The sequence below is a fragment of the Stegostoma tigrinum genome, chromosome 15 (genome assembly GCF_030684315.1).
Source record: "Stegostoma tigrinum isolate sSteTig4 chromosome 15, sSteTig4.hap1, whole genome shotgun sequence".
NCBI classification, from domain to species: Eukaryota; Metazoa; Chordata; class Chondrichthyes; order Orectolobiformes; family Stegostomatidae; genus Stegostoma; species Stegostoma tigrinum.
In genome coordinates this window covers 25,054,969-25,063,054 of record NC_081368.1, presented here as the reverse complement: position 1 = coordinate 25,063,054, position 8,086 = coordinate 25,054,969, and positions in this window count along the sequence as shown.

Below are 8,086 nucleotides of genomic sequence, written 5' to 3'. Positions count from 1 at the left end.
CTTTCTCTGGACCATCAGCGAATCTCGCCCTTTTGCTATGCTTGTCTCCTCAGAAGGTCCGAGTGATTGGTCTACAGGTTTACACCTTTTTGGATGGTTTGCTGAAAGTTTTATGTTTCTGACAGTCAGGGAGACTTGCTTAACAGTTTGAAACATTGCCAATCATTTGGATGGCTTGCTACTATTCATTTCTTTGTGTAGCAGGACCCGGTGCCTTTCTGTCTGGCCCCTCTTTTGTTTGGTAGATACATTGTTCATCCAGGATGACTGTTGCCTTTTACATTATGGTAACATCATTAGCACCGGGGTACTGTATTTGCACTGAGTCTGCTGTCTTGGCTTTGTGACTTTATTGTTTTACTTGGCCAATGTAACCAGCATCCCTTGCTGTTTGGCTAAGTTAGCAATCTGTATTTTAGCAGCCAGGATGCTGCTCCAGCTTCTTCTCAGGATACTCTGCAGGTGCTCTGGCCCTCTAACTCTCCTTCGTCCTGTGAGCCTAAAGCCTGGAGGAGCATCAATTGTAGTTAGTAAGCCTGCATTTGAACAAGAAACTCTCTGCGGGCCTGGGACTTCTGAGTCCAAAAATACCAGGGGAGATGACCACCCAACTCTTCCAAGTTCACAAAGCCAACCACAGAGATGGCTCCCTCCGCTCCAGCAGCAGAATTTAGGCCTGCACTTAAACATAGCAGGAGGGATGAAAAGAAGAAAACATAGTGAGGGTACATAGGTGACATGGTTGCTATATCATTGTTAACAACCTATTACATTTGTTAATACATTTTCACTTGCACTGTTACAGTGGCTGCTGTAGCCTAATTTTCGCCATCAAATCTGGTTTAGTAACACCCACGAGAGGGATGAGCAGCCTTTTCAGATATCCCAGGCATGAAAGAAGTTATAATGGCCCAGCATTGCTCATCTCTGACAAGCAACAACTCCTTAACTGCAGATAGTCTCAGGCACCAGCATTCATTGAACTGTGACAATGAAGATTGCCACCAAGGCATTGAACCTTAATGTGGACAGCAATGAAGCTAAAAGCAGCTTGCAGGGAATGTGTTAGAGCCTGTTTGAACAAATAATTTCAAACATACATTCACATTATGGGTAACAGTATGGAATCATCTCTGCAAGAATGGTTGATTCAAAGCATCAGATTTTTAATGGAGTCCACTGACTTTCAAGGTAAAGAAATAAAAATGGGCAGCTCACGTATTCACTTTCTGTCAGTGCAGTGATCTGTTAAGAAAAGCTGTACAAAGTACAGCCTCTCACAGGTTCAACACTGTGTTAGAGGATGGTCAAGAATTTCAAAGGCAACATAAGTTATGCTACAAATCCCTGCCGGAGCAGTCCAGGCATTAGAACATCATCTCAAAGAGATGCATAGCTATTCCACTATGGCCCAGCTAAAAGCCTGAGCCACGTTGTATCTGCATTCTGCACCAGTCTGAAGGTTGTGTGAAAAGGTCACGAGCCATATTGTCTCCCAGCATCCACTGTTACATGGCCTGAGGAACCTGGAAGGAGGCAGAGACCTGTGATTTCTCATGTATGGAAGAATCGTGGCAGCTTCCAGGATATATAATGCAGCTCTCCAAAATTTGGCTTTGATGGTCACCTTGAATTCGAACATTAATGTGAATCTCTTCACAGACTTCTCAGATTTGTGACAGAACGTCTCAAGGCAAGAGGTGTTCACTCAAAAACACCCTGCAGCTTGGGCAAGTCAGTGATGGTGAAATATCCCAGTACCTGAGCTGCTTGACAATCATCCTCAAGGGATAACAATCTGAAGCAATATGCCCTGGAGAAAATAACATCAGTCACATCCCAGATGTATTGAATGGTTGAAGATTGGGAGATGCTACATGCTTCCCTAGTTGTTCTATGTAATGAGCCGCTGGCATGGAAACTGAGGGTAGCTATGATCTTGAAGGCCACTGGGATGGGATTGCCACCCTCTATTTCTGAAGATGCCCTTTTTCAGCAGATTGCACAGTTCTGCAAGGATTCAATGGGAGGTCCTCAATTGTTGTTGCTTGCACCGTCTTTCAAAGAGTTGAAGAAAATAACAGTGAATTCAGTGTCTCATCATTCGCTTCCACCTCCTCACTGGATCTTGTCCTGCTCCTTCTCCCTCTGGAAGTTTTGTGCAGCTGCTGTCACTGCTGACAATGTTCAAATCACTTCTCCTTCTGCATTGTCTTTGCTGAATCAGCAAGACCACAATGATTCTGGAGACAGCATTTTCCATATGAACTCTGTCAGCAAATAATCTGTGGGGAACGTCAGAAAAGTAATGCAATTTATCTGAGGCCTCACATCCGTAAGAATGAAACATTATGTCATGCCGTCACTCAGCGTGGCAGGGGGCTTCTCAGGGAACAATAATCATGCCTACTATATGACCTTTTACAATTGTACATTGCACAATCAAAGCTTTCATACTACATTGGAACTGATATTCTGCCAGTAAGTCACAATGAAAGCATTGCCACCCCTCATAAAGAAAAATTTCCCTTCCACACTACAGTCCCAGACTTGAATTTTCCAATGGCCAGATAGTCGTTTCTGCAGTGTGCATGAGAGTTGCATGTTAGGACCTGAAGTAATCCAAACATAGAAGACTCTGAGACACAGCGATAGTAAGAACTGCTGATGCTGGAGTCAGAGATTATAGCGTGGTTCTGGAGGAACACAGCAGGGCCAGGCAGCATCAGAGGAGCAGGATAGTTGACGTTTCAGGTCGGGACACTTCTTCTGAAATGTCAACTTTCCTGCTCCTCTGATGCTGCCTGGCCTGCTGTGTTCCTCCGGACTCGGATGCACAGTTGTGCTCCTGAGTTTTCTTAGCTGCAGCTCTTGAGTCTTGGTAACCAGCCTTTTGAAGGGACAGGAGCCCCAAAGGCAATTAATTAGCTGCCAGATGAACAAAAGGTTTGACTGGGATTTACCAATGATTCAGATAGAGTAAAGTGACTGTGAGAAAGGGAAATCATATTTGACTAATCTACTAGAAATATTTGGGGATAAAGAGGAACTAGAAAGTGTACTGTACTTAGATTTCCAGAAGGCATTTGATAAGGTGCCACATTAAATGTTAGTGCAAAAAATAAAAGTTTATGGTGTAGGGGTAGAGGGTAACATATTGACATGGATAAAAAATAAACTGGCTCACAGGAAGCAGAGAGTGGTGTAAATGGGTCTTTTCCACGTTGGTATGATGTAAAGAATAATACACCCTAGGGATTGGTGCCGGGACCTTAATTGTATGCAGTTTATATAAATGGTTTAGATGAAGGCTAGAAGATGTGTTCACAAAAAATTGCTGATGACACAAATATTGTTAGGAAAGTGAGTTGTGAAGAGGACATAAGGAGCTTACAGAAAAGATATAGGTAGGTCAAAAGGGTGAGTAAAGATATGGTAAATGGAATGTCATGTGGCAAGCGTAAAATAGTCCATTTTGGCAGGAAGAATAAAAGAGAAGCATATTATCTAAACAGAGAGAGATTGTGAAGTTCTGAGATAAGGAAGAATCTAGGTGCCCTCATCATGTATAACATAAGGCTAGTATGCAGGTATAGCAAGTAATCAGGAAAGCTGAAAGAATGTTATTATTTATTGTGAGAGAAATTGAATACAAATTATATAGAGCACTGATGAAACCACAGGTAGAACACCAAGCACAGTATTAGTCAGCTTATTTAAAGAAGGATGCAAATATGTTGACAGCAGCTCAAAGATTCAAAATGCATTTACTGGACTAACACATGGATTGGAGCATGTTCTTATGAGGAAAATTGGACAGGCTGGGCTTGTATCCACTGTAGTTTAGAAGAGTAAAAGGTGACTTGAGTGAAACAAATAAAATCCTGAGGGGGTTTGTCAGGATAACTGGGGAGAGGATGTCTGCTGCAGGAGAATCCTGAACTAGGGGTCATCAGCTAAAAATCAGGGGTTGCCCATTTAAAACTGGCATTAGGTTTTTTTCATTCTCAGAGGGTCATGAGTCTTTGGAATTCTCTCTCAAAAGAGTGGAAGCAGAGTGTTTATATATATTTTTAAGGCAAGGAAGATAAAGTCTTGTTAAGCAAGGGATTGAAAGATTATCAGTGTGGGCTGGATTTGAGATTGCAATCTGATCAGTTTATTGAATGGTAAATCTGGGTCAAGAGGCTGAGTAACCTACTGCAGCCTTTATTTCCTACGGGTTCATCTTACACTGAAATTACAATTTGGAAAAGTGCAATTATACTCTGTGCATTGGCTGTCTTGCTGTAGCCACGTGAACTCTACCTCTGCTGCAGGTGTCTTTTTGGGCAAACATTCTCAGCAATTAAACACTCATAGTAGAATTGGAAAAGCGTTGATTTTCCAAGTTGTAAGCACACCAGCTACTAAAAGCAACAGCAATGTAAAATTAAGGATATGAATAGTTTTCAATATCGAATTAACATGTGAGGCAAAATTGCTACTCATTCTCCAATGCTTACTAATGTGGAAATTATATGAGACAGAATTTGATTTTTTTGCATCTTGGTGTTTAGATCTGCTCTCTGTGCTTGGGAATGAGTGCCGTATTGCAACCTAGAATTTACTGAGAAGCGGAAGAGTCTCACTGCAAAAGTTTTGGAAGCTTTGAAGACACATTTTGATTCCTAAATTGTTGTTACTTATGAACAATATTTGCTCAACACCAGTGCTTTACAAGAAAGACAGACCATTGATCAGTATGTGCTAGTGCTCATGCACCTAGCTGAATTCTGAAAGTTAGGGTAACTGAATGTTGATCATATCAGAGAGAGGATTATTTTAAGTGTAAGAAATTCTGCTGTCAGAGCATGTCTGCTGACAGTGGAGAAATTTATTCTCAATGATGATAGTGATATAGGTAGAAGCTCTAAATTAGTCAATCCATCAGCTAGAGTCTATTAGTGGATGAATAGATGAGCTTTCCCATTATTCTGAGAGACGTTCTAGTCTGAACAAGAATGGCATATTGACAAAAAGGAAATTAAAGAAAAACACTTCAAGAAGAGACAGAATAAAAATAAAGGCAAGCGGAAAGGATGTAAATTTTGAAGAGGATATAAAAGAAGAGGAAGCACATCCAACATGGGGAAAGCAGTGTTTTAACAGCAAGAAGTAGAATAATTTTGTGTACAGGTGTTTAGTTGGAAGGAAACAAAACAAGCTTATAAAAATGGTTGCTGGAGAAATGTCAGCTGATAACTCTGACAAAAATCACTATGCCATGCAACAAATTGGTATAATCAGATCTAAAGGTGATATATAAATTGTGACCATTAAAATGATGGCTGCAGAGACAGTAAATCAATGTTATGTATCAAATACATCAAATACAAACACAACATATTTTCCCTCCCCACCCTTGTCTGCCTTCCAGAGAGACCACTCTCTCCACGAATGCCATGTCCGCTCCACACTCCCCTCCAACCCCACCACACCCGGCAGTTTCCCCTGCAACCCCAGGAAGTGCTACACCTGCCCCCATACCTCCTCCCTCACCCCTATCCCAGGCCCCAATATGGCTTTCCACATCAAGCAGATGTTCACCTGCACATCTGCCAATGTGGTATACTGCATCCGCTGTACCCATTGTGGCTTGCTCTACATCGGGGAAACCAAGCGGAGGCTTGGGGACTGTTTTGCAGAACACCTACACTCGGTTCGCAATAAGCAACTGCACCTCCCGGTCGCCAACCATTTCAACTCCCCCTCCCATTCCTTAGATGACATGCCCATCCTGGGCCATCTGCAGTGCCATAATGATGCCACCTGTAGGTTGAACGAACAGCAACTCATATTCCGCCTGGGAACCCTGCAGCCCAATGGCATCAATGTGGATTTCATCAGCTTCAAAATCTCCCCTCCCCCTACTGCATCCCAAAACCAGCCCAGCTCACCCCCGCCTGCCTAATCTGTTCTTCCTCTCACCTATCCCCTCCTCCCACCTCAAGCCGGACCTCCATTTCCTACCTACTAGCCTCATCCCGCCCCCTTGACCTGTCCGTCCTCCCTGGACTAACCTATCCCCTCCCTACGTCCCCACCTATACTCTCCTCTCCACCAATCTTCTCCTCTATCCATCTTCAGTCCGCCTCCCCCTCTCTCCCTATTTATTTCAGAACCCTCTCCCCATCCCCCTTTTCTGATGAAGGGTCGAGGCCTGAAACATCAGCTTTTGTGCTCCCGAGATGCTGCTTGGCCTGCGGTGTTCATCCAGCCCCACACTTTGTTATCTCAAAGAATTGACTGGCTTATTCCTGCTCCTGTTTTCTATGTTTCAATGTTTCTGTAGCACATGCATCTTTTTTGCCTTATGAAAAGGGTGTTGTTTGGATAAATGCAATTGTACATAGTGTATTAGCTGCTTGTCATAGTCATGTGATTGCTTCCACTGCTGTTTGTGCCTTTGTGGGCAGTCTGTCGCAGCCATTGGACACACATGACCTGCAACAGCAATCATTAAATGTCAAGAGAATTTTTTGCTGTCTGTATATTATTATATATTACATACTGTATATTATCCATGAAAACACAGATTGTTAATAAAATGGACTAATTAAACTTTCCATAAATGTTCAACCTGCAGTTATTGTATTATTTTTCGAATGCATTCAGCAAAGTAAAGAGTTTGCTGTTCTTCATTTTCTTTTTTTTACTTCAATTGATTGACTTTTACTAATGGTAAGGCAAAACATGCACTTACATTTCACAAAACATCTGTGGGACTTCATAAATGAAGAATATTGTCATTAAGGAAGCATGATCTCTGACAGGGCTCAGTTGAAAGTCAAGCACAACCAACAGAGGTTTCACCCCTCTTACTGAGTTCATGATTAAAGGGCAGCCATTTAAATGCTGAATGGATGAACATGGAAACAAAATGATTGACAGTGCTACAAAAAGTTTGATGTGTTAATCGACCAAGAAGACCTATTACAGTTGATTATTCTATTCATTAAATAAAATGTTTAAGCAATTGGTTTTGTGATTTAAGTGTCAGTTTAGCTTAGGTGGGAGGAATTCTGCAGCTAAATCAGAACATTATGGGTTCAAGCCCTTTTTGTCCTTGAACACATAATTTAGGCTTCGTCTAAGTGAGGCATGCATTGTTTAGAAGTGCTGTCTTCTGGATGAGATGTTGAATTAATGTTCCATAAAAAATGCTCAGGAAAACATACGAGCAATGATGGCTGGGCTGCATTTATTATTTATGCTTCATTTTCTGAACAGGGACAAATGCACCTACTCCTGAATCATTGCCACCTTTGTGCCGAAAGATTTTCTGCTGCTCCCTCTGCCCTGCAAAGAATAAAACTACTCTGTCAGCCTTCATAGTCAACCTAATGACATTCAGTGAACTGGAACCATAGAATATCCACAGTGTCTGGTGTACTTTTCAATCCATTCTAAGCAGCGTTTGTGAGGAGACTTTGGAACTCTTTACCTGGAAACACAAAGACTGGCCTGATGAGAATGACTAGGAGCTCTAACTGGCAACACCACCACTAATTGAGGGAAAGAAAACAGATTGATAGACAAATGAAGGCTGAGATCCAATAAAGAATACCATCACCTGAAGATCAGATTCTGGGCCAAAAGAGCAAAGGAAATACATTTGGACAGCTGTGACATGCAACATTCTGACAGCTATGACGTGCGTGACCATTATCAAGGCTATGTGCAGCCCAAACACCTAAAGGCATAATCCACTGAGAGCTAAGACTGGAGTGGTGTTCCTCAAGGACAGTTAGACAGTGAGCACAAGGCGGGAGAAGCACTTAAACTATCTCCTCAAGATTCAGAGTCCTCAACCACATCCCATCACATCCAACAGGGCCACGTGTGCAGATGGAATCACTGAAGTGCTCTTGACTCTTGGATACAACTTCATCTTCCCCATCTGGAATGAAGACAGCATGCTGTCTCTGAGATATTATATTTCTGATCGTTTTCAAGAAAGGAAATAAAACAAACTGCATTAATTACAGAGCAATGTTCTTCTGTCTGCTACAGGGAGAAGGTCATTGCAAAAGACATCCCCAAT